A 27952-nucleotide genomic window follows, 5' to 3' on the forward strand; every position below is an offset into this window, starting at 1 on the left:
TCGTTTTGGCCGTCAGCTCCACGGAAACGAAGCTGATCGTGCTGCTGCAAAATCCCCTGCTGTGAACAAATACACAGTGATCAACGATCACTTCCTCATAACTTTTGAACTGTTAGATGCTGAAAGGGGCTGCAGGCTCTTCTCTCTGTAGAGGCTGGAAAACGGCAAGCTGTCAGAGCTCATGGACAGAATGCTGCAGCACCGGCCGGTCTTCTTGTGCAGCAATTCTCTGCTCAGGTGCGCACAGCGCTGGCCAACACCACGATGACGGACTGCTGTGTGCTTGCGGAGAGGCCGACAAATTCTTCCTGGCCAGCCAGCACCACGGCATGACCGGCAGCACGCGACACATCACACCCATATGCAGATGCCCCACACCGCACACACCAGCTCCACCATGGAGGAGCTGCATCTCTCCTCCACAAAAGCACTCACAAACGGCTTTTGTACTGTGTGAAAACATTCAGCTGGTTGAACGAAGTCAAATTAAACGCTAATGTTAGAAAAACTAAGCAAACAATAAAAAACCGTCAAGAACTACAGCAAAACGAAATATGGCCAAATTGAGGTTTTCAACGGCATTTGTTAAAATTTTTCAACTGTTTCAAAATCCTGACAAAGCACCAGCTGGAGGAACGAGGCTGCGCAAAGGTTAAATGATGCCAACGAAAGTCACTGAAAGTCCAGATTTCTTGTTTCGTTTGGGCTTCGTTGCTCTTTAAGTGTTGTGTGACCGGTCATGGGTTTTAGTGGTCTAGCGACTATGTGCATCTTTCCTGTGTGTAACAGAGCAGTTATGTTTATATTTGGTACAGGGTATAAGTGAGTCATTATGTGTGTCTATCATTTGGAACCTCAGGCTTTGATTTGTATAGCATGACCTTGACCTTGTCTAGTTGCTGTGGTTACAGAAAATGAGTTACACAGCCATATTCCCACATCAGATATTTCTTCACAGATCATGTAGTTGGCCTTATCTAGAATCTGTACCTCACATAACCAAACGTTCATTGGGAAGAAGTCAGGAACGTGCAACACAGCACTCACAGGATGTGTATATATCCAGCAACTTAATGGCATGAATGAATTCTGGCATTGTTACCATGTGAAGTGCATTGAATTCTCGCATTGTCGCCATATCAAGTGTGGGGTACTGCAGGAAGAGGAGCAGGACTTCTATTTCTTTAGTATTCTTACCTTATGACTTTATGTAAGCCTTTTCAGCTTCTCCACTTTATCACTTGCGGTCACCACAGCAGATCCGATGTGGAGTTGTATGTTGAGTTAGCATAGGTTTTATGCCAAATGCCTTTCCTGATGCAACTCTTCTTTACGTGGAGAGTGGACACGGAAGGTGTGGAAACAAGCACACTAGCTGCTTGGCCACTACCCTGCTTATCTTATGACTTTACAAAAACCTCATGACCTGCTCTGTTGGTTGGCAGAAGTAATAATGGTTAGCCATTATTACCTCTGCATTGATGTGGCCTCTCTGAGTGCCCTACAGTTTTAAATGTGTTATAGTGAAATAAATGAACAGGTTTTGCCACTTTGGGTAAAGGTCTGGGGAATCTGGGTGCAACATGCTGTTATAGTCATCTGATGTGAGGAAAACCCAAATAATGAGCAGAAAAGTTGGTGTAGCTGTGGTCGGTGTTGTTCATAATCGTTTTTACCCAAGGCCAAAATATGGCCATTGGGTATTGCGAAGGCTTTGTGTCTGTCTTTCAGTCCCTCTGTCAGTCTGTACTTAGCATAAGTCCAGTCCTATTACTGCCAGAGTCTTCATATTCACAGGGAACATTTTTGGGACACAGACCTTGGACAGGTTTGAAGATGGCTAAACTTGACCTATTTTAAGAGGTCAAGAGGTCACATTCTGTTTCCTATTTTATGCCCATACGGCCGAGAGTATCATTGCATTGTATTTGTTAGTTGGATTACTATCTTGGGGTTAATGTGTCAGACATATAGTCATATAGAGCTAAGTTATTCCACACAATAAATAGCTTATTTCTGTTCTGACATTTGAGAAGATAATTAGTTGAAGTGGATGGATGATTTAAAGGAAAAGAAAACCCAATGATAATTTACTATTGGGTTGGTAGATTATGATATTGAGAGCTGATATGAAAAGTTGTAGGCATGTGTGATCACTTGTGTTAAAGTTGAGAGCGTTTTTGTATGGCTGGTCTAAAGCCACCAGCAGGTGGCTATGCCGTCTGCTATAACAGCGATGTGTGACGTCACATGGGCACAGAGGTTCAACACTCTGCCAGTGTTGCCTTTCAGTATACAACCCCTGGCAAAAATTATGGAATCACCGGCCTCGGAGAATGTTCATTCAGTTGTTTAATTTTGTTGAAAAAAAGCATATCACAGACATGACACAAAACTAAAGTCATTTCAAATGGCAACTTTCTGGTTTTAAGAAACACTATAAGAAATCAGGAAAAAAAAATTGTGGCAGTCAGTAACGGTTACTTTTTTAGACCAAGCAGAGGGGAAAAAAAATGGAATCACTCAATTCTGAGGAAAAAATTATGGAATCATGAAAAACAAAAGAAGGAGCAGTGGCTCCTCCACGTCGAAAGGAGCCAGTTGAGGTGGCTCGGTCATCTTTTCTGGATGCCCCCTGGACGCCTCGCTGGAGAGGTGTTCCGGGCACGTCCCATTGGGAGGAGGCCCCGGGGAAGACCCAGGACACGCTGGAAGGATTACATCTCTCGGCTGGCTTGGGAACGCCTTGGGGTTCCCCCGGAGGAGCTGGAGGAGGTGTGTGTGGATCGGGAGGTCTGGGCGGCTTTGCTTGAGCTGCTGCCCCCGCGACCCGACTCCGGATAAAGCGGAAGAAAATGGATGGATGGATGGAAAAACAAAAGAATGCTCCAACACATCACTAGTATTTTGTTGCACCACCTCTGCCTTTTATAACAGCTTGCAGTCTCTGAGGCATGGACTTAATGAGTGACAAACAGTACTCTTCATCAATCTGGCTCCAACTTTCTCTGATTGCTGTTGCCAGATCAGCTTTGCAGGTTGGAGCCTTGTCATGGACCATTTTCTTCAACTTCCACCAAAGATTTTCAATTGGATTAAGTTCCGGACTATTTGCAGGCCATGACATTGACCCTATGTGTCTTTTTGCAAGGAATGTTTTCACAGTTTTTGCTCTATTGCAAGATGCATTATCATCTTGAAAAATGATTTCATCATCCCCAAACATCCTTTCAATTGATGGGATAAGAAAAGTGTCCAAAATATCAACGTAAACTTGTGCATTTATTGATGATGTAATGACAGCCATCTCCCCAGTGCCTTTACCTGACATACAGCCCCATATCATCAATGACTGTGGAAATTTTCATGTTCTCTTCAGGCAGTCATCTTTATAAATCTCATTGGAATGGCACCAAACAAAAGTTCCAGCATCATCACCTTGCCCAATGCAGATTCGAGATTCATCACTGAATATGACTTTCATCCAGTCATCCACAGTCCACGATTGCTTTTCCTTAGCCCATTGTAACCTTGTTTTTTTCTGTTTAGGTGTTAATGATGGCTTTTGTTTAGCTTTTCTGTATGTAAATCCCATTTCCTTTAGGCGGTTTCTTACAGTTCGGTCACAGACGTTGACTCCAGTTTCCTCCCATTCGTTCCTCATTTGTTTTGTTGTGCATTTTCGATTTTTGAGACATATTGCTTTAAGTTTTCTGTCTTGACGCTCTGATGTCTTCCTTGGTCTACCAGTATGTTTGCCTTTAACAACCTTCCCATGTTGTTTGTATTTGATCCAGAGTTTAGACACAGCTGACTGTGAACAACCAACATCTTTTGTAACATTGCGTGATGATTTACCCTCTTTTAAGAGTTTGATAATCCTCTCCTTTGTTTCAATTGACATCTCTCGTGTTGGAGCCATGATTCATGTCAGTCCACTTGGTGCAACAGCTCTCCAAGGTGTGATCACTCCTTTTTAGATGCAGACTAACGAGCAGATCTGATTTGATGCAGGTGTTAGTTTTGGGGATGAAAATTTACAGGGTGATTCCATAATTTATTCCTCAGAATTGAGTGATTCCATATTTTTTTCCCTCTACTTGGTCTAAAAAAGTAACCGTTACTGACTGCCACAATTTTTTTCCTGATTTCTTATAGTGTTTCTTAAAGCCAGAAAGTTGCCATTTGAAATGACTTTAGTTTTGTGTCATGTCTGTGATCTGCTTTTTTTCTACAAAATTAAACAACTGAATGAACATCCTCCGAGGCCGGTGATTCCATAATTTTTGCCAGGGGTTGTAGAAGGGGCAAAGATTTTAGAGATCTCAAACGCGTTCCAGAAAGGGTCGAGAGGGTGCAGGCTTTCTTTGCAACCACCCACTCCACGAGGTGATTTCACTGATTAACATCACTTTGAGCAGGTGGAATCAGTTAATCAGTGAAATCACCTGGTGGAGTTGTTGTTTGCAAAGAAAGCCTGCACCCTCTCGCCTCTTTCTGGAACGAGTTTGAGACCTCTGTACAGTTAGACAGAAAGATTTTTTTAACATTTAATTAAATACATACCGTAAATGCTGTTTTTGTGACGCACACGTCATCCAGCACATGCATGGTGTCTGTCGGTGTCTGATCCGCTACAGAAGCAGACCTGAGTACCGGTAGTTTTCTTCTTTTTTTTTTTTTCTTTGTGCATCATGAGATAATGTCATCTTGTAGCCAAGATCTCCTGGTGTCTGTGTTAAATGAGACGTTAAGGCGCTGTGACGTTTTCAACTTGTAGTGCAAACACAGAGACGGTGGGGAAGGGGTGGGGGGGGGGGGACGACTCCGCCAGCTGAGCTAACGGGAGGCACAGCTGTAGCGCAAAGTGCCAGACAGACTTTTCTTCATCCATGACAAGGATTTCAGAGATTTTTTTTTGCAGGACGTGTTGATGACGAGGTAAGACTTCATATTTATTGTGTGTGAATTTACGCCGTGTATAGTATCAGTTGACATATTTTGACTTGTGAGAAAGCCTGTAAAAATACATAAATTTGCCGCATCATTGTTTAAGCCACAGTGTTCAAAGCTTGTGAAAAAAGTAGCAGCTTAAAGTCCGAAAATTACGTAGTTACCTTTCTGTGCCCATGTTACATTACAGCATTCCGCAAGCGATCCGAGGGATTTTTTTTCTGATCGGTTAAAATTGTGTCAGTGGTGGCATTTATGAAATCGATGATGGATGAATTCTGACTTTCAGAGGTGGATATTTCAGTTGTAAGGGCTCTTTATTGTCATTTATACACATCAGTTGTACGTTTATAGCATAAGCTATCTTCCCAGCTGTATTTTATCAGTGAGTTTTCTTTTATTTTAAGCACATAAACGCCTTATCATTAAGGCCAGAGGCCTCAAACTCATTCCAGAAAGGCCAAGAGGGTGCAGCCTTTCTTTGCAACCACCCACTCCACCAGGTGATTTCACTGATTAACTGATTCCACCTGCTCAAAATTTAAATTCAAATTTAATTTATATAGCACCAATTCATGATGAGATTGCCTCAAGGTGCTTCACACAACATAATAAAAGTAAAAAAACTGAATTAAAAACTTAAAACACAATAAAAAGACAAAACCATAAAAGAACACAAGAATAAAAGCACACCGTAACACAATAAAACTAATGGATGGATGGATGGATGAGGTTTATTGTCATTGTCATTACAAGTGCAACAACAACAAGATTATGTCCACATTCAAATTGCCACAGACAAGATACAGCAATGAATCCACAATTGTTACTTGTTTACCGTAATAATGGCACACAGAATTAAAGACAACACATATACATTTGACACTGTTAATGTGCACTAAACTTGAAACAGTCTGTTTTCCAAATTGAGGCGATGTGAGTGTGTGGTAGCCGCAGCAACATGTCGTCGTGCCGCCGCTAGCTTGTGGGGGACGAGGGGCCTACCGCAGTTAAAACTGCACAGCCCCCGGAGGGTGAATGGAGTGGCGTGAGGGGGGCCGGGATGGGATGGTAGATGGTGACAGGAGGGGGGTAGGGACGATGTGGAGCATGCTTCAGTCTCTTGTCCTTGTGTGAGTCAGTTGTTTTTCTGTCTGTGTGGGGGTTAGAGAAGATAACGGGCAGCCGAATGTTCACCAAGGCCGTGGACATTCTTCTGGAGGAAAACAACGGGGCATTTTATCCTTCAGAGGCTGATAAGCCTGCCGTGTTTGTGGTTGAGCAGTGACAAACACTTTTACAGTCTCACATGATCAAACCAGATCCCAAATTATGAATATTCCCTGGTCTCTGAAATCTTCTTCTTCATCTACAAGGTGCACATTTGCTCCGAGATGTTATCCAATTTGCGTCTGAGTTCAAGGGTTAACGCAGTCTGAGAATGCATCGCCTTGCCCAGCTCATTAATCACGATGGACAGGTGAGGGGTCGTGGTTCTGGTGGCAGCCGTCTTGGCAATTTTCCTGTAGGTCAGGGCAGCACATAAGCCAATAAGTACCAGCCCTCCTACTATGAAACCAAATATAAATAAATCCTCAACGTCCTCCACAGAGAGTGGCACAAAGTATACAACTCGCCACGTCTCCCAGGCGTCGAGCACATAGCCCGCAGGGTAAGTTCCATCTGGGCATGCAGGGTCCCCTGGCCCTCATCTTCTTGTAGAAAAAATGGTGTCAGTAGCATTCAGAGACCAGCTGATCAATTCCGTGGTTAATCCAATATAGTTTGAAGAATTCACAGTCTGGTCAAGTAGGGACTTTGAAGGTTGGAGCACAGATGAGGGAGAGAGGAGGAGATGCATCCGCCTTCGCCGGAGTCCCAAGCTGTATGTCCCAAGCTAATGATAAAACAAGGAAAATAAATAAGTCTTTAAACGTGATTTAACAGTCTCCACCGTATCCGACTGTCGTATGTGTACTGGGAGATCGTTCCACAGAGGTGGGGCACGGTAGGAGAAAGCTCTGTGACCAGCAGACTTTTTATTTACCCTGGGAACACATAAAAGTCGTACACCCTGCGAACTGCTAAGGATAAGGTGTGTGTGTTTCCTTTCACGTTCCTGAAGAACACGTACACAGAGTGCACCACAGAAGGGAGATGAGACGGCAGGAAGTCGTGTGCCACCACCGCCAACTATGACACTGATCAACAATGGGGCTTCTGCCTGTCAGTGTCTGGGTTGCATCAGTCCTCCATATTGTTTAGCTGTGACCGGTCTGCAGGGCGCGGCTCCCCACAGCTGCTGTCAGAAACTGCAGGCTGCTCGGCCACCTTCCAGTGGCGGACCGCCGCCGTTTGTACCCGAAGAAGATGGAGTGTAAGCTGGTCAGCCACCACCAGACCTTTGACCTCCGGCTCCTGCCCTCACTCACGGAGCCGCAGAAGTTTAGCCACCAAGTTGTTTTTGTATTACACCTGCTAAAAGTGATGTTAATCAGTGAAATCACATGGTGGAGTGGGTGCTTGCAAAGAAAGCCTGCACCCTCTCTGCCCTTTCTGGAGCGAGTTATAGACCTCTGATTAAGGCTGACCACAAGCACTTTAATTTATTTATTTGAGAAATGGTTTGTTGCATGATTTATTTCTCTTATTTTTATTATTGATACCATTAAAGCCAGAGTAGGAGGCTGTCATTAACTCTATGCATAATTCATTGTCAATTTATTCAGTCACAGGTGAGGCTGATCATCTGTGAGCACTGGGTTTGATAAGAGTTACATTGTAATTTTCCTATAAATGTTAAGCCTGATATAATTTTCAATGTTCAAGACACCGTCACTTTCTGTTATTTAATTCATTGAATAACACAGAACTTGATGAGAGTGAGAGCGAGTACATATTAATACTGTACAATTGCAGGTGACTGGAAAAGGTATGTGCAGGCCGGGTGTTTGTGTGTGTGCGTGTTGTGAAGCCACTTATGTAAAGCATATCTGACTGTTGGGTGTATTGTGTAGTGCAACACAGCGCTAAACTTTAGACCTAATTTTTGCTTGTCTAAGCACAAATCCTTTCTAATAAAGGATGATGAATGCACCGATTCTGCCGAAGATCTCCTTTCTTAGCCCACACACCCAAAGGAGTGCACGTGGTATTGTTATTTATAGGACAGGGGTGTTGTGTGTGAAAATGACTCCGGCATCTGTGGACATTAGCAAAAACACTTATGCTGGGATTTGCACTACTTTGCACAGAGTGTTTTCAGGTTCATATTCGTAATCTTGTTGTTGTGTCTGTAGCTCTGTTTGTCTTAAATTTGAAATTGTGTTTGTTTGTGTCAGAGAGAGAGGGAAACAAGGCCAGCTATGCCTACAGGCTGTTTAGCCTCAAGCTCACATAAGCCTGCTGGTGCTGAAACAGAGAACCTTCTGCCCCCGCCACCATCTGCATGCACACACAATCTCTCGCTCTCTCTCTTTAAATACATATTCATGCCAACACACATAATCCTGCATAGACATGATCAGTGTTTGTCACCTAATCATCTTTCCCATCTTTCGCTGTCATCCTTACATGATTTATCAGTGGATCCTATCTTCTTTTATACACCTCTTTCATCTGTCTGTGCCTCTGTCAGACACCTTCTTTTCCCATATCTTATGTCTCAGATGAGTGTTCTTTTCTTACTCCTCCACTCCCTTCATCCTTATCTGGTCTCTTCACACTCCCATACATCCACCAGCTTTAGATAACTTTGAGAAAATTTCTTGTCTGGTTTCCCTCCTTTTCCATTTTGCTGTCTGTCTCTTGCTTTCTCTTTTCCCATCCCACTTTACCCCCTCCTCTTCATTTTTCTCTCCCCTTCATGTCTTTCTCTCTTCTCAGCAGTAGCTTTAATGCATTATGAAAATGGACTGGGGCTATGAAAGCGAAACAGGACAAGTTTGGCTGTTTAATGTGACTCCTTTCACTCCTCATTTGGCTCACTGGCAACCTGCATTTTGTGTGCATGTTCATACTGCTGTGTGCTGTTTAGCTTTTTGTGTGCACAGGCATACACATCCTTTGGCTATAGTTTTGCTATTAACACTAAAAGTTGAATGTGACCGATGTTATGCTCTTCAGTTACGTAATGGCACATGTTCCTGTCAACACAGCGCACATATGTGCAAGCTTTAAATTAGATGAAAAATGGAACAGACAGGCAGAGAGCACCATACAAAGGTTTGCCCAAGACACCTGTTAATGGAACAGAATGGACGTGCAACAATAGAGAGATGCTAGGAAGGGGTGTTTGAGACAGTGGATAACATGAACTCTACCCTGAAGGATGGTGTGATCCAAATACAACTTTTCCCCATTTCTATCCAGCTCTTATTTATCCCAGGCTTCCCTTCACTCTCTTGACTGCTTGACTTTGTTAATTTCTGTGAAGTTAAACTTCTGTCTCGGGAGAGAGTGGATCAGCCTGTGGAAAGAAAAAAAATCTAGATGAGCTGATTACTTGGCTAGATATAAACTAATGGTAGACAATGAGTGGATGGCTTCCAACTGATGAAAGTGAGGTGAATTGAATAATGTAATGGAGTGCTAAGACTGGCCAGTTACTGACAACAAAGTAAGCAGTATGTTAGCTGCTGTGTTTGTCAGATAGATGATGGTGGTGAATATGTAGGTGTGATGAGGCCATTCCTCCACATCCCTTAATATCAATTTCCAGTATTTTAATAGAGTTGTTGAAGCTTATTGTGTTTGTGCCAGAAGTTTAATGAACTTTTAAAGTTGAGTTATTTTCATTAGTTACTTCATCCAAACCATCAACATGCTTATTAGACCCCATTCCTGCCAGGCTGTTCAAGGAAGTCCTACCATTATTTAATGCTTCAATCTTAAATATGATCAATCTATCTTTGTTAGTTGGTTATGTACCACAGGCCTTTAAGGTGGCAGTAATTAAACCATTACTTAAAAAGCCATCACTTGACCCAGCTATCTTAGCTAATTATAGGCCAATCTCCAACCTTCCTTTTCTCTCAAAGATTCTTGAGAGGGTAGTTGTAAAACAGCTAACTGATCACCTGCAGAGGAATGGTCTATTTGAAGAGTTTCAGTCAGGTTTTAGAATTCATCATAGTACAGAAACAGCATTAGTGAAGGTTACAAATGATCTTCTTATGGCTTCGGACAGTGGACTTATCTCTGTGCTTGTTCTGTTGGACCTCAGTGCTGCTTTTGATACTGTTGACCATAAAATTTTATTACAGAGATTAGAGCATGTCATAGGTATTAAAGGCATTGCGCTGCGGTGGTTTGAATCATATTTGTCTAATAGATTACAGTTTGTTCATGTAAATGGGGAATCTTCTTCACAGACTAAAGTTAATTATGGAGTTCCACAAGGTTCTGTGCTAGGACCAATTTTATTCACTTTATACATGCTTCCCTTGGGCAGTATTATTAGACGGTATTGCTTAAATTTTCATTGTTACGCAGATGGTACCCAGCTTTATCTATCCATGAAGCCAGAGGATACACACCAATTAGCTAAACTGCAGGATTGTCTTACAGACATAAAGACATGGATGACCTCTAATTTCCTGCTTTTAAACTCAGATAAAACTGAAGTTATTGTACTTGGCCCCACAAATCTTAGAAGCATGGTGTCTAACCAGATCGTTACTCTGGATGGCATTTCCCTGATCTCTAGTAATACTGTGAGAAATCTTGGAGTTATTTTTGATCAGGATATGTCATTCAAAGCGCATATTAAACAAATATGTAGGACTGCCTTTTTGCATTTACGCAATATCTCTAAAATCAGAAAGGTCTTGTCTCAGAGTGATGCTGAAAAATTAATTCATGCATTTATTTCCTCTAGGCTGGACTATTGTAATGCATTATTATCAGGTTGTCCTAAAAGTTCCCTAAAAAGCCTTCAGTTGGTTCAGAATGCTGCAGCTAGAGTACTGACGGGGACTAGCAGGAGAGAGCATATCTCACCCGTGTTGGCCTCCCTTCATTGGCTTCCTGTTAATGCTAGAATAGAATTTAAAATTCTTCTTCTTACTTATAAGGTTTTGAATAATCAGGTCCCTTCTTATCTTAGGGACCTCGTAGTACCATATTACCCCATTAGAGCGCTTCGCTCTCAGACTGCAGGGCTTACTTGTAGTTCCTAGGGTTTGTAAGAGTAGAATGGGAGGCAGAGCCTTCAGCTTTCAGGCTCCTCTCCTGTGGAACCAGCTCCCAATTCAGATCAGGGAGACAGATACCCTCTCTACTTTTAAGATTAGGCTTAAAACTTTCCTTTTCGCTAAGGCTTATAGTTAGGGCTGGATCGGGTGACCCTGGACCATCCCTTGGTTATGTTGCTTTAGACGTAGACTGTGGGGGGGTTCCCATGATGCACTGTTTCTTTCTCTTTTTGCTCCGTATGCATCACTCTGCATTTAATCATTAGTGATCGATCTCTTTTTCCTGGTTCTTTCCCTCAGCCCCAACCAGTCTCAGCAGAAGACTGCCCCTCCCTGAGCCTGGTTCTGCTGGAGGTTTCTTCCTGTTAAAAGGGAGTTTTTCCTTCCCACTGTGGCCAAGTGCTTGCTCATAGGGGGTCGTTTTGACCGTTGGGGTTTTTATAATTATTGTATGGCCTTGCCTTGCAATGTGGAGCGCCTTGGGGCAACTGTTTGTTGTGATTTGGCGCTATATAAGAAAAAAGTTGATTGATTGATTGATTGATTTTACTTTGCTACTTGATAGAACACCAGCATTGATTTAAAATAGCCTCAGTCTTTTCTCATCTTTTCTTTTTCTTTCCAGCCTTCCATTTACTGCCTCTCTGCAACCTCCTCCCTTGCTTGCTCTTTCTCTCTGATGTTACAGAGCGAGCGTGCGTGTGTGTCTGGCAGTGGATATTCTGAGCGCGGGTGGTGTATGTGTGTGCATCAGGGTTTAATTGCAGTGTGCATAGAAACGAGTGTAATTAGCCAGAGCTCGCTTCCCTGCCGCCCGGCTAACAACCAGCATCCCCTCTGTGCCTGCTCTTTCTGTCTCTGCTTTTCTTCTCCGTTTCCCTTTCTCTCTCTTTCTCCCTCTCTCCCTCGTGTCTCATGCCTGTTGCCACAACGACAGGCTCCACTCTGCCATTGTTCCCCGCTGTTCTCTAAGAACAAAGGAGGAGGCTATTAGCTCCCCGAGAGAGGAGTGGAGGAGAGGGATAGAGAAAAAGACAAAGGGTTGCTGTAAGGGTGGGAAGATGAGATGAGCATGTGAGACAGTTGGCAAACAAGGAAGGGATAGAGCTTGACAGACGTGGTAGAAGTGAGCAACGATACAAAGAGATGGAATAAGTGCCCTAGTGTTTGGGAGATTTATACAGTGGAGGAAGTGAACAACCGAAGGAAGAGTTTGACATAGAACATGTGCACAATACTTTGAGAGAATTAGAGGATGAGGGGCTTGTGAGGTAACTGTTTTCCTTCAGAAACAAGAAGAGCGTTAGAAGTAGTAATTTAAATTGATTCAGAGAAACCTACTCTTTTCTTTCTAGCTTCTTTTTTTTTTTTTCCCTGGTTCCCTTTGCTCTCTTTGCCCTTTCTCAGTCCATTACAGCCAGAAGTGATGGGTTTGTGTGTGTTTGTACGTGTGCCCTTGTGTACACACATGCAATTGAACGTGCATAAATGTACAGCATAAGTGTTTATGCTCTTATTGCTTGTGTGTTTGTGTGCTCTCTATGTGGGGGTCATTGGGTGTGAGTGTAGGCGGCTAATGTGCTGTCTCCAGCATCGGCCATCTGAATGTTAACATATTGTAACACGGGACAGAAAGTGATTTTGGTTTCCCAAGGAAAATGGAGCAAATTACACTTTTATAGCTCTCTGCCACTATCCTTTGCTCTTGCCATTACTCACTGGGTGCACACAAAGAGGGTGAGATGGGGGGGAGATGAGAGCATGAATTGGATGATATCCTTTCTGAGAAATACAATTGCGGTGGAACGGTGAGAATGCGTTATTGAAAATATTGTGTTCATAAGCCCCATTCTCTTCCTGACCTTCATATAAGAAGGGACTGTTTTAATGTAATTGTATGTACATACATACATATATACATACACACATACACACAACAAAATGTGTTCTCCATTTAAATTAACTTTGCAGGCTCCACACAGAAAGTACCTGGGCAAAGGGGCACAGGTAGAATCAAACCTCAGGCCTCCTTGCTGTGAAGCATGAGCTTTAAAAACTGAGCTCTGTGCTGCCTCTATAGGGATCTTTTCCAAGTCTTCTGGTGTTTTACTGAAGAAAGTTTCACATTTCCCTACCTTAGTATAAATTCACTTTGACTTTGAAGTGTTTTTACATTTTGTTTGAATCTCATCATGACTTTCTCTGCACATACTATACAGCTGTAATTGGATTACAAGATTGAGATGCTCCTCAGATTTACAGTTCTAAAATTATTTACAAAGTACATGTCATATCAGTGCAACCACAAGGGAAATATGGGTGCTGTGGTTCCTTAGACATTTTAATTCGTAATAGTGATGTAATACCATGTAATTTCATTGGTGTTTCTTTTGAAACTGTCACTTGCAATGTAATAGCTGGCAGTGATATTTAAAGAGAAGCTTTTAGGTGGATATCCATGGGTAATTGTGTGGAGAACAACAATTTAGTAGTATTTTTTAGTGTGTGTGTGTATGTGTCTATATATATATATATATATATATATAGAGAGAGAGAGAGAGAGAGAGAGAGAGAGAGAGAGAGAGAGAGAGAGAGAGAGAGAGAGAGAGAGAGAGAGAGAGAGAGAGAGAGAGAGAGAGAGGCTGCAGTGATACTCAACAAAAATATAAATGCAACACTTTTGGTTTTGCTCCCATTTTGTATGAGATGAACTCAAAGATCTAAAACTTTGTCCACATACACAATATCACCATTTCCCTCAAATATTGTTCACAAACCAGTCTAAATCTGTGATAGTGAGCACTTCTCCTTTGCTGAGATAATCCATCCCACCTCACAGGTGTGCCATATCAAGATGCTGATTAGACACCATGATTAGTGCACAGGTGTGCCTTAGACTGCCCACAATAAAAGGCCACTCTGAAAGGTGCAGTTTTATCACACAGCACAATGCCACAGATGTCGCAAGATTTGAGGGAGCGTGCAATTGGCATGCTGACAGCAGGAATGTCAACCAGAGCTGTTGCTCGTGTATTGAATGTTCATTTCTCTACCATAAGCCGTCTCCAAAGGCGTTTCAGAGAATTTGGCAGTACATCCAACCAGCCTCACAACCGCAGACCATGTGTAACCACACCAGCCCAGGACCTCCACATCCAGCATGTTCACCTCCAAGATCGTCTGAGACCAGCCACTCGGACAGCTGCTGGAACAATCGGTTTGCATAACCAAAGAATTTCTGCACAAACTGTCAGAAACCGTATCAGGGAAGCTCATCTGCATGCTCGTCGTCCTCATCGGGGATCGACCTGACTCCAGTTCGTCGTCGTAACCGACTTGAGTGGGCAAATGCTCACATTCGCTGACGTTTGGCACGTTGGAGAGGTGTTCTCTTCACAGATGATGCAAAGGAGATGTGTTGCACTGCATGAGGCATATGGTGGTCACACCAGATACTGACTGGTATCCCCCCCCCAATAAAACAAAACTGCACCTTTCAGAGTGGCCTTTTATTGTGGGCAGTCTAAGGCACACCTGTGCACTAATCATGGTGTCTAATCAGCATCTTGATATGGCACACCTGTGAGGTGGGATGGATTATCTCAGCAAAGGAGAAGTGCTCACTATCACAGATTTCGACTGTTTGTGAACAATATTTGAGGGAAATGGTGATATTGTGTATGTGGAAAAAGTTTTAGATCTTTGAGTTCATCTCATATAAAATGGGAGCAAAACTAGAAGTGTTGCGTTTATATTTTTGTTGAGTATATATATTCACACGAGGTCTGTGAGAAAAGTATCCGACCTCATTATTTTTTTCAAAAACCATATGGATTTGAATCACGTGTGATTGCGTCAGACAAGCTTGAACCCTTGTGCGCATGCGTGAGTTTTACAGGCTTCACACAGAATAAGGACTGTTACTACAGCTTTAAGGACGGCTTCAAAGACGCTCGGCGCGCCGCGCTCCGTGCCACCATCGAGAGCCACAAACCACCGGATCATTTCTAAACGGATGGCTCTGTGGATCCGAGACCATCGTGTGCACTTTCTGTGGTTATCACAAGAGCTGGACATCAGCCATTTTCTGGCAGATTTCACTTTTAACAAGAGATTTTGTCATGGAAAGCCGAGTGGAGGCTTTGCGCATCACGACCGATTTGCTGATGGAGCGAGACAAAGGAACACCTCCGTTTTGGTCTCACAGGACGGCTTTGAGAAGGCGTTCAGACAGCTGTCGGTGGTTTTTCCATCGAGTGATTATCTGAGAAATTGTGGATGTGCCTGGACATGCCAGAACATGTCCCGTGAGGCTTCATCACAGCGTTGCTTTGCGCCATGCGGCATTGCCGCGACGTGCGGAATTCTTCCGCACGTCTGTCTCAATGTGCCGAAAAAGTGCTGATGTCCACGTCTTTTCACAATTCCTGTGCTAGTCAGACGACGTCCCGGATAAAACACAGCGTCCAGTTTAGAAATGAACGGCACATTCCACTGTTACAGGAGTTTTTGTCATGGAAAGAGGAGTGGAGGCTTCGCGCGTCGCCGCGGTGCCGCATGGCGCACAGCAACGCCGTGATGAAGCCTCATGGGACATGTTCTGGCATGTCCAGGCACATCCACAATTTCTCGGATAATCACTCAATGGAAAAACCACCGACAGCTGTCTGAACGCCATCTCAAAGCTGTCCTGTGAGACCAAAACGGAGGTGTTCCTTTGTCTCGCTCCATCAGCAAATCGGTCGTGACGCGCGAAGCCTCCACTCGGCTTTCCATGACAAAATCTCGTTAAAAGTGAAATCTGCCGGAAAATGGCTGATGTCCAGCTCTTGTGATAACCAGAGAAAGTGCACACGACGGTCTCGGATCCACAGAGCCATCCGTTTAGAAATGATCCGGTGGTTTGTGGCTCTCGATGGCGGCACGGAGCGCGGCACGCCGAGCGTCCTTAAAGCCGTCCTTAAAGCTGTAGTAACAGTCCTTATGCTCTGTGAAGCCCGTAAAATTTTCACCGAAAGCCAGATAAATTTTTCGAATGGTTTCCAGCTGCCAGTCTCTAACAGTTTCTGAAAAAATTCTGATGGGGAAAAAAAGCCCAAATCATTCCGCCATTTCCTGACAATGAAAATCCGCCAAGGGGGTGGACCACTCCTCACTCAAAGCCTGCTCACAGGCGAATGACGCAACTGACAGGCGTGAAAAAACTCACACGTGTGCACGAGGGTTCAAACTTGTCTGACGCAATCACACGTGATTCAAATCCATATGGTTTTTGAAAAAAATAAGGTCGGATACTTTTCTAATAGACCTTGTATTTGTAGTTATTTTTAAAGCAGTTTGCTCATCTAAATAAATTGTGACAGAAAGCAGTGGAACAATGTCAAATATATCAATAATGAAAATATGGCACTTGATGCTAGTTTTGATTGTGAGGCTATAGAGTAAATACTTATTGATATCCCACAACTGCTGCGAGTCTGAAAGTGAGGCAGTTGTGTATTGGCAAGCGTTATGATAAGAGTTATAATATATGCTGCTATTTACGGATGTGGTTGACGGAAATAGAATGGAATAGAATAGAATAATTCTTTATTGTTCACCGATGTGGAAAATTGTCTTTGGCTCACCAGCACAAAAAAGACAACACTAAAATACAAACATAGTCATACAAACACACGAATAAAACAAAAGCTAAGATACATAACATACATAAAAGTAAAGGAAGAAGTAGAGTAGACTTAACTGTCTACTCTGCTTAACTGTCAGCATGCAGACTTAACTGTCAGAACTAACTTGATGACACAAAATAGTCAGTTTGACTTGCTTCACAGTCAACAGTGTACAGCAACTGAAAATTATAATAATGATTTAATGTACAAAAAATGATATACATTATTTTCCAGAGTAAAAGATGTATTTTATTTTTTGCTAGTTTCGGAGCTCCTACTTGTACTCTGGTGTGACAAAAAATAAATAAACACATGTTCATTATTAATCATATAAGATTAATTGTTTATATAGAGCTTGACAGGAAGCTACACACAAAATAAAATGAGTTGCGGTAATAAAATAATGAACACCAATTATAAAAGTACATTACAACAACGCATAAAAAAATCTCAAATTCATGAGCTGGAAAGAAAAAAATCACAATGGAATGACATTTTTGTTGTATTTTTTCCAGTGGCGTGGGCCAGCAATCATGTTCATCTGCATGAAATAGCATCCAATAGATTGTCCAGAACACATGTATTTGTCCATCTTGATTATTTTTGGAAAATTAAAGTCCTTTAGATACACACCAGAGGCTGAGGGCTTCCTACAGTAATCCAATGTTCAGTACTTCTTCCCTGTCTAACAGTTCCATTTGTCCACACTGTAGCAATTAATATCCAATATGGTGTCCAACACATGCTTATTTTTGTCAATCTTACTTAATTTTGTAATTTAAAAGTCCTTATGTTGAGTAACAGCACACACTGTGGAGTGCTGCTGAGTTTTTGCCCATTGTTAAACTTGGGAAATACTGTGTTAAGTGTGTTCCACGTACAGAACAAAACTGACTTATACTTTGGTGTGACTTATGTGTCATCTTAAAAATTATTTCCTTAAATCCTGCCTGCAGCATTGTTCAAAGGAAGAGGTGTTTCATCTCTGAGGCCATTGTGAATGTCATCCAGAGGACATGTAGTGCACCGCTTGGTAGGAATTCTCAGCTGTACAAGTCGCTGAAAAAGCAGCTTGTGGTTGCAATAAAGGTAGACCAGGACACATTCAGTACAACCCCAGTTCCAATGAAGTTGGGACATTGTGTGAAATGTAAATAAAATCAGAATACAATGATTTGCAAATCCTCTTCAACCTATTTTCAATCAAATACACCACAAAGACAAGATATTTAGCGCCTTGGGGCAACTGTTTGTTGTGATTTGGCGCTATATAAAAAAATTGATTGATTGATTGATATTTAGTGTTCAAACTGATAAACTTTATTGTTTTTGTGCAAATATTTGCTCATTTTGAAATGGATGCCTGCAACACATTTCAAAAAAGCTGGGACAGTGTTAGGTTTACCACTGTGTTACATCACCTTTCCTTCAAACAACACTCAATAAGCGTTTGGGAACTGAGGACACTAATTGTCATGATTGAGTATAAAAGAAGCACCCCCAAAAGGCTCAGCCATTTGCAAGCAAAGATGAGGCGAGGATCACCACTTTGTGAACAACTGAGTGAAAAAAGTCCAACAGTTTAAGAACAATGTTTCTCAATGTTCAATTTCAATGAATTTAGGGATTCCATCATCTACAGTCCTACAGATCTACAGATTCAGAGAATCTGAAGAACTTTCTACACGTAAGCGGCAAGGCCGAAAACCAACATTGAATGCCCATGACCTTTGATCCCTCAGGCGGCACTGCCTTAAAAACAGTGTAAAGATCTTACCATTTGGACTCAGGAACACTTCAGAAAACCATTGTCAGTTAACACAGTTCGTCGCTACATCTACATGTGCAAGTTAAAACTCTACCATGCAAAGCTAAAGCCATACATCATCAACATCCAGAAACGCCGCCGCCTTCTCTGGGCCTGAGCTCATTTGAAATGGACAGACGCAAAGTGGAAAAGTGTGCTGTGGTCTGATGAGTCCACATTTCAAATTGTTTTTGGAAATCATGGACATTGTGTCCTCCAGACAAAAAAGGAAAAAGACCATCCAGATTGTTACCAGTGCAAAGTTCAAAAGCCAGCATCTGTGATGGTATGGGGATGTGTTAGTGCCCATGGCATGGGCAACTTATACATCTGTGATGGCACCATTAATGCTGAAAGGTACATCCAGGTTTTTGAGCAACACATGCTGCCATCCAAGCAACGTCTTTTTCAGGGACGTCCCTGCTTATTTCAGCAAGACAATGCCAAGCCACATTCTGCACGTGTTACAACAGCATGGCTTCGTAGTAAAAGAGTGCGGGTACTAGACTGGCCTGCCTGCAGTCCAGACCTGTCACCCATTGAAAATGTGTGGCGCATTATGAAGTGCAAAATACGACAACAGAGACCCCGGACTGTTGAACAACTGAAGTCGTACATCAAGCAAGAACGGGAAAGAATTCCACCTACAAAGCTTCAACAATTAGGATCCTTAGTTCCCAAACGCTTATTGAGTGTTGTTAGAAGGAAAGGTGATGTTACATAGTGGTAAACATAACACTGTCCCAGCTTTTTTGAAAAGTGTTGCAGGCATCCATTTCAAAATGAGCAAATATTTGTATAAAAAATAACGTTTATCAGTTTGAACGTTAAATATCTTGTCTTTGTGGTGTATTCAATTGAATATAAGTTGAAGAGGATTTGTAAATCATTGTATTCTATTTTTATTTACATTTTACACAACGTCCCAACTTAATTTGAATTGCAGTTGTAGAAGAAGAGGATCACATTTAACATGGGTAGCCAACGAAAGCACGAAGCTTGTTTCCAGAAGGGCCCATGACACGTGTCTCTCACTCTTCCCCAGCACTGTTGTTGAGCGTGCCAGTTGGGAACGTGGTTGCAATCAGGAAGCGAACCTGGATTGCTGGCGTCGCAGTCCAGCGTGCAAACCATTACGCTACCCATTTTAGAAAAATCTTAGAGCAGGTAACTCAGCATCTGTGGTCTAGTGACTCTCAGTCTGCTTACAGAGGAATGGAAGCAATGTGTTTATCCAAACTTAAACTTTATCCCATAGTCCATGGGCCAAGCAGGTTATCGGTACCACTTAAGGTGATGAAATGACACTTAGAATCAAGCCTCAGTGTACCATGGCCTACACAAAAATGCATGATAACTATCCCAGGGTGGTAGCTGTAGCCAGTTAGGGGTCAATGAAGAATTACTGCACAGAGGTCAAAAAAATGAAAAAAATGCTCCAATCATGTTAAAAGGTATACTGCATTATTTGTCTGATAATAACGATTCCACAAAGGTATATTTTAGACTATCTATGACTGAATGCTCTGGAGTTATGGGGTAAAAACAACACAAATGGTGACAAAGGTCAGTTTCAGTTTGTACAGTGGCCAAAGTTAAAGTTGCTCCAATTTCAGTAAAAAAAAATGATGCAAATTATTGTTTGGGTTAATAGCGTTGTAAAAGGAATAGTTTGCACTATCTGTCATGCGTAGTTATCATGTTACAGGGTAACATATGTCACAAGTCAGAATCCAATGGATGTCGACCTTGTTTGACCTTTACTTTGGAGACTAAACATTCAGCACAGTCAAAACTATTTCATTTATTAATCCTTTTATTTCAACCAATAACTTGCATCATTTTTTATTGAAATTGGAGCAACTGTAACTTTTGACCCCTGTTCAAACTGAAACTGACCTTTGTCACCATTTTTTGCTGTTTTTACCCTATAACTCCAGAGCATTCGGTCATAGATAGTCCAAACTATACCATTTTGGATTCATTATGATCAGACAAATAATCTAGTATGGTTTTCAACATGATCGAAGCATTTTTACATTTTGACCTCTGTGCAATTCTTCATTAACCCCCTAACTGGCTACAGCTACTACACTGAGATGAGATGGTTATCATATATTTTTGTGTAGGCCATGGTGCACTGAGGCTGGATTCTAAGTGTTGTTTCATCACCTTACAAGGTACTGATTAGGTCAGAATTGATGACTGGCTCATACACTACCACTGCAGTCATGGCAAGTGATGGCATGGTCCTGACAGATAGTTCTGCTGTATTGCCATATTGGGCTAGCTACTTTGAGCGGTTGTGTAAGACTGATGCTTCTGCCAGAAAGATGGACATCTCCAGTGACAGGGTTCTGGTGATTGATTCGCCAATCAACTGTGTACCACTGAATCACACTTATATTGCAGAGGTGGTGAAACAGCTGAGGGCAGGTAAAGCTGCAGAGAACTTTGAATTTGGGGCTCAACTCCTACAGGCGAGTGAAATGAATGAGTGGTGTGAAAGACATGTCTGTCAACGGAAAGTGCAATCACTTGGGTTGCAACAACTACAGGATTTTATACTAGTCTCTATGCTGAGCAAGGTAAATGGTGTATGAATTGCATTTCTATCAGACTTTTCCATCTGAAACTGAATGTCAAAGCACTTTACAGTGGTGCCTCACATTCACCCATTAACACACACTCACTGATGTCTGCAATCCAGCTTTCCTAGTGCATCCTGTTTTACCATGTTGCCTTATGCAAGTACTTATATATATATATATATATATATATATATATATATATATATATATATATATATATATATATATATATATATATATATATATATAAAACTAAGGCACCATGTTGCCTTATGCAAGTACTTAACAGGGAGGTATGGGAAAATCCACTGGTGCTGTATGTTACCACATCCACCACAATACAAATCCTCACTGGATGCTGGATTGGAACCACTCAGGTAGCCAACTTGTAGATCCCAACCATTCAACTGCTGCAGCCAGACAAAGCATGGGCATCACCTTGACCTTGGGGTACTCGACAATGAAGCAGCTGTGTGCTGGATCATGTCTTGGGAAATTTGCCACATAACCTGACATTCCCTCGAAGCATGTGATATTCCTGAAGTAACTGTATGACAAAGTAATTGCAGCGGCACTCAAAAATCTTCCAAATTGACATACACTGGTCCAAAAGACATCTAGTAGTCACCTTAAGACAGTGATTAGCACTTACATCGAAATACACAGTAAAACAGGATGCACTAGGAAAGCTGGATTGCAGACATCAGTGAGTGTGTGTTAATGGGTGAATGTGAGGCACCACTGTAAAGTGCTTTGACATTCAGTTTCAGATGGAAAAGTCTTATAGAAATGCAATTCATACACCATTTACCTTGCTCAGCATAGAGACTAGTATAAAATCCTGTAGTTGTTGCAACCCAAGTGATTGCACTTTCCGTTGACAGACATGTCTTTCACACCACTCATTCATTTCACTCGCCTGTAGGAGTTGAGCCCCAAATTCAAAGTTCTCTGCAGCTTTACCTGCCCTCAGCTGTTTCACCACCTCTGCAATATAAGTGTGATTCAGTGGTACACAGTTGATTGGCGAATCAATATATATATATATATATATATATATATATATATATATATATATATAGTCTTTGAGGCAAATGCACTAAATAGATAACATATGCTATTTTTGCACATTTGGCAGATGCAGCACTCAGTGCCCTCTGTTGTTAAATCAGCATGCAGGTGTATTTGCAAGTGCAGTGGCAAGTGCACATATTTTACACATATAAATCAGGCTGTCAGTGTTTTGTTGGTGTTTTTTTTTTCTCTCTTTGCTAATTATATATAAATTTAAAAGACTGGTAGTTTTTCAACTGTTACAAAACATCTATATCTTCTTTATAACAGATACATGACAGTCATCAGTTATTTGTTGTTTGTCTATTTCTTGAAAAAGAACTGGTTTAATCATTAAATAGAAGATTTACTGGAGCATTGTAAGAAACTATTCAGCCATTATCTTCCCGCCAAGCTTGTCGTTGGTAAAGTAATGTGGGAGAGAGAGGAAGAGAATTAGTGTTTGATTTGGGAATTAAAGTGTAGCTTAGTGAGAGTGAAACAGCAGTCAAGGTTGGCTGAAGGACAACATTTCCCAGCCAGGCAGGGAATGTGTTAGTTTATAAGCGCACACACAAATCCACCGCTGTATGAGAATTCACCCGGCTGACCTCGCAGCTCAGCTTCCCTCCAGTGGGAGATGGGGAATATTGTTCCTGGCTATGTGTTGCTCTTTAGCATCAGAAAGATTGTATTTCTTCCTTCTCGAAGGAGGAGGGATGAGGAAGTGTCTACATCACTCCTTTCCCATTTGTTTCATACTGCTACCCTTTCTGAGGCCTTTCCTCCTCTTTCCTTGTCCCCTCATTTTATTTATCTCTCTCGCTCTCTCTCTCTCTCTCTTTCTCTTTGTGCGTGCGTTCCCTCCCTCAGCTGGCATTTGCTGTCAGACTGCCTTATTATTTCATTCTTCAGATTTTTGATTAGGAATCTCACTAGCTCTCTGTCTCTCTCTTCTCATCTGTTTCTCAGTCTGGTCCTGTCTCACAAATAACTTAGTCTAATAATGTTTTCTTTTGCTCAGGTTTTTGTGTTCTGTTTTGTTCATTCAATTCAGCATGATCTAATTCACTCTGTCTCTTACTATCCCATCTTCTGTTACATGTACCTTATCTTGTTCTGTGTCCGTCTTAAAGGTCAGTTTTCTTTTGTTTTTTTATACCCCACCCCAGCTCTTTTTTTCCCCCCATAAAGTTCATCCTGCAGCTGCTTTCGACTCAAGGTCTTTGTGTGTCTGCCTTTTAATTATACTCTGTGGGCTTCTATCTAGTAGTAGGTATTGTGCACTCACCCACATAGAAAAATGTAGAGCCTGCACACAAACTGAGTAAACAATACAATTGGTTCATCTATTACGGTGCTGTTGTTTATTTGTAAATATTGCACCTTCTCTTCCTTGTTTCTTCTGTGGTATGTATAAGTTCACCTTGCACTTCATTCCCACTCATCGTTTCACCATTTATTGGTGATTGAGTCATGATTGTGGATTATTTACTGACTTATTTTTTATCGTTGCTGTGGTTTGGGTACGTAGCAGGAGTTCATCATCCAACTGGACAGCAAAGGAGACAGGAGAACGTTGTCATGGTGATAAGAATCCCTTGAGGGATTATTTTTCTCTCTCTCATTTACTCCTTTCACAGGTCTCGTCTCCTTTTTATGTTGCAGCTTTTTTCAGTATTGTTACCTGTCATTACATCTTGTTGTTTGCCTTACTATCCTTTCATTCTCAGCCTCCCTGAAGACTATCCTTGCGTATTTTTTTACTTGATGTATCTCTGGCATTTTTCCTATATCTCTTAGCATTGTCTTTTGTTTCTGTTGTGCCTGATTCACTTTCTCTATCCTTTCTTTTCTCCCTGTGGTCCTCGCCTCTTGTCCTGCCGTCGAGGGAGGTAGAAACAGTATAAGGAAAAGAATGCTAATTTTATCACCACTGTGACAGTGTGGAAGGAGAAATGGAGAAAAAGAAAAAATGTCACTCATCTGTGGAAATGAGATGGTCAGAGCACAATGTGTGTGCTGTGTCTGCCTCAACAGAAGGAATCAGTCAGTCTGAGTGACATTCCTTCTGTTTTCCTCTGCTTTTTCTTCCTCTCCTGTTCAGTAAATGATATGTATGGGTGTGTTGTTTTGTTTGTGGGGTAAAAAATGCTAATATATGTGAGTAAATGATAAATCGGCTGCATTTATATAGCACTTTTCCATCTGCATCAGATGCTCAAAGCGCTTTACACATCAATGCCTCACATTCACCCTGATGTCAGGCTGCTGCCATGCAGGGCACCCCCTACACACCGGGAGCAACTAGGGGATTAAGGACCTTGCCCAAGGGCCCTTAGTGATTTTCCAGTCAGGCTTGGATTTGAACCTGGATTTGGATTTGGTCTCAAGCTCATGTTTTAAATTTTGTTTGTCCAGTGTAGGCGCTCTTTTATATCCTGTCGTTGTGCTTCAAGTCAGCCATTTGTCTCCCTCTTTTTCTTCATTTCACTGCTCAACTCTCTTTTCACCTCTCCCTCATGTTGGAAATGTAATCACATTCAGGGGCTGTGGTGAGGGGCAAAGAAGGAAGAATGGAGGTGGATGGTGAAGGTGGTTGGGAAAGAAAAAAGCATTTGTATGTGTACCCAATTACCAATCCAGCCAACTCAAAGTCACCTTCAGAGTACAGATGCACACGCTCTCAAAATAGCTGCTACAATCCCATCCTCCTGTGTGTGTGTGTGTGTGTGTGTGTGTGTGTGTGTGTGTGTGTGTGTGTGTGTGTGTGTGTGCGTGCGTGCGTGCGTGCGTGCGTGCGTGCGTGTGTGTTGAGATAGACTGAATAATATGGTATTTTTCTCCTCGTTCGAAGCTTGCATGTTTTTCATCTGGTTTGTACTGTAATTGTAGCTGTGTGTTTGAATAAATGATGTGTGTGCCCTATGTCTGATTGCACTTGCTGATTGAGTACTAGCCCTGCAGATTTCAAGTCAGGTCCTCAGCCACTGATTAGGTGATTAGGTGTTGTAATGCATAACAGATGGAATGATGTTTTATAAGACTTTGTTTTCAAATGACAGTTTTATTTTTAGTATTTGCTGGGGTTTAACATTTGAATTGGTATTGTTTAGTATTTGGGTACATTTATGTGTGTGTGTGTTGTTGTGCTCTGTTAAGCATGTTGGCAATGAGGGTCCTTACCAGTCAAATGTGTATATGTGTGTGTGTCTGTCCTTGTTAACCATGGCCTCGTTCTGCCTTGCTTCTTAGTTAAGAGACCATAGGCCTCCCAGCACTGCCTGCTGTCCCACAATCCATTGGGGCATAAAGGGACAGGAGTGGAAAAAAGAGAAAGGACGAAAGACTCAGAAAGGGGGTAGAAAAATGAGAAAGCTGTGCATCAACAATACTGAGCAGAAAGAGTGTGAGTGAGTTAGAAAGTGGAGGGATAGAGACTAAAATAATGATTGCTTTTGGAGGATTGGGCCAAGCCAGAGCTGATGAGAAGGAAAGTAATAGAAAGTGGTAGAAGGGGATATTGTCGACTGGTGGGACATGAGGCTTGTAGGCATTCTCCATTTCCTCTGCTGAATTGATGCCACTCATTTTCATAGCTGCCTTTGCATCAGGTGTGTGGTTTCAAAAAGTAATCTGTTCCATCTTATTCTTTGCTTTTCCATCTGTATAGGATCTCTCGCTCTGTTGCTTCCCATCTCTCACTATCACATTTGACTGACTCTTTGGAAAGGTGTGTTTGTGCGAGAGAGGGATTTTTTTATGAGGGTGTGTGCGCAACTACGATTAGGTCCATGCCTGTGTACACTTGTATGCCTGCCTGCTATCTCTGCCTCTCTTGTCAGTGGGTGGTAGTGGTAAGATAGTGGGTTAAAATTTAATGGTGCTGCCATCTTTCAGTAGCTCCTGAAAGGGGCCAATGCAGACTGACATATTCACTGAGCTGTGAGATGAGACAAGACAGGAGGAGGAACGATACCTCACTACGCATACACATGCTAGATCAGTTGGTACACAGTACAACAGCAGGTAGGATCAAATGGTAATTGGACTTCTTACAGTGTTTTTTGATCATCTTCATTTGATACACTCTCAATCCTCAAAGTAATAGCCTGTTTTTTTTTATACAACTTGCCACACAGTTCCTGAAGTAATTGCTTAATTGTTTGTGTGGTAACATGCAATTAGTGTGTCTCGTGTCGTCTGTTTCATAATAGTGGTTTTAAACCATTTTCTCCATCATGACAATCAGAAATGAATACAGCACTTTTTGAGTCTTGAAAGAAAGACATAATAAAGAATTCATGTACCGTATTTTCCTTAGTATAAGTCGCAGGTTTTTTTCTAGTTTGGGAGGTCCTGTGACTTATACGAGGTCTGTTAGAAAAGTATCGGACCTTTTTATTTTTTTCAAAAACTTGAAGGATTTGAATCACGTGTGTTTGCATGAGCAAACCTTGAACCTTCGTGCGCATGCGTGAACTTTTTCATGCCTGTTGATTGCGTCATTTCCTGGTAAGCAGCCTTTGTGTGGGACGTGTGCTATGCGCTCGACGTTTTTGATTCCAAGGAAAAAGACGGAACGACTAGAGCAGCGCCGCATCAAATTTTGCCAGAAACTAGGCGACAGCCAGGTGGAAACCATTCGGAAGATTCACACGGTTTTCTGTGACGATCCTATGGGCATCACACAGATTAAGGAGCGGTACAACCGGTTTAAACACATCCGCACAACTGTGGAGAGCGAGCCACGCTCCGGTCGGCCATCAACACGCTGAAATGACCTGATCATTTCCAAAGTGAACGCTGTGGTGATGCAGGACCGTGTGACTATCTGAAAATTGCGGAATAGGTGGACATCAGCACTTTTCCGGAACATTCTACTGTGACAGAAGATTTGGCGGTGAAAATCATGCCGATGGCTTCGGCATGAAGCTGCCGACGACGGAGCAAAAGCGCCTTTGTGTTGAAGTCTCACAGGACATGTTGTGGCATGCCCACCTCTTCCACAATTTCTCAGATAGTCACACGACTGAAAAGTCACTAAAAGCCGTCTGAATCATCTGAATGGTTTCCTCCTGGCTGTCGCCCAGTTTCTGGCAAAATTTGATGCAGTGCTGCTCCAGTCGTTCTGTCTTTTTCCTTGAAATGAAAAAACGCCGAGCGCACAGCACACATCCCACACAAAGGCTGCTTACCAGAAAATGATGCAATCGACAGGCGTGAAAAAGTTCACGCATGCGCACGAAGGTTCAAGGTTTGCTCATGCAAACACACGTGATTCAAATCCATCAGGTTTTTGAAAAAAATAAAAAGGTCTGATACTCTTCGAACAGACCTCGTATTCTGGTGCAACTTATATACCGGAAATTCACAAGTTTATTACTAATTGTAATTGTATTTCATTTCAATTTCATTTCACTTCATTTATATAGTGCCAAATCACAACAAAGTTGTATCAAGGCACTTCACACAAGTAGGGTCTAACCTTACCAACCCCCAGAGCAAGCACACAGGCGACAGTGGTAAGGAAAAACTCCCTGTGATGATTTGAGGAAGAAAGTTCAAGCAGACCAGACTCAAAGGGGTGACCCTCTGCTTGGGCCATGCTACCGACACAATTGACAAAACAGTTTGTTAATATATTACAATATATTAATTATAATAGCTATTTGTATTGAACTT

The 27952-nt window shown here is 42.0% G+C and overlaps 1 protein-coding gene across 1 annotated transcript in view; it reads left to right on the forward strand.

Moving 5' to 3' along the window:
• Positions 1-27952, forward strand: part of LOC117519815 (protein diaphanous homolog 1-like) — a 307697-nt gene that overhangs the window by 195698 nt on the left and 84047 nt on the right. The gene's annotated exons all lie outside the window — the stretch shown is intronic.

The sequence above is a fragment of the Thalassophryne amazonica genome, chromosome 11 (assembly GCF_902500255.1).
Source record: "Thalassophryne amazonica chromosome 11, fThaAma1.1, whole genome shotgun sequence".
Lineage (NCBI taxonomy): Eukaryota > Metazoa > Chordata > Actinopteri > Batrachoidiformes > Batrachoididae > Thalassophryne > Thalassophryne amazonica.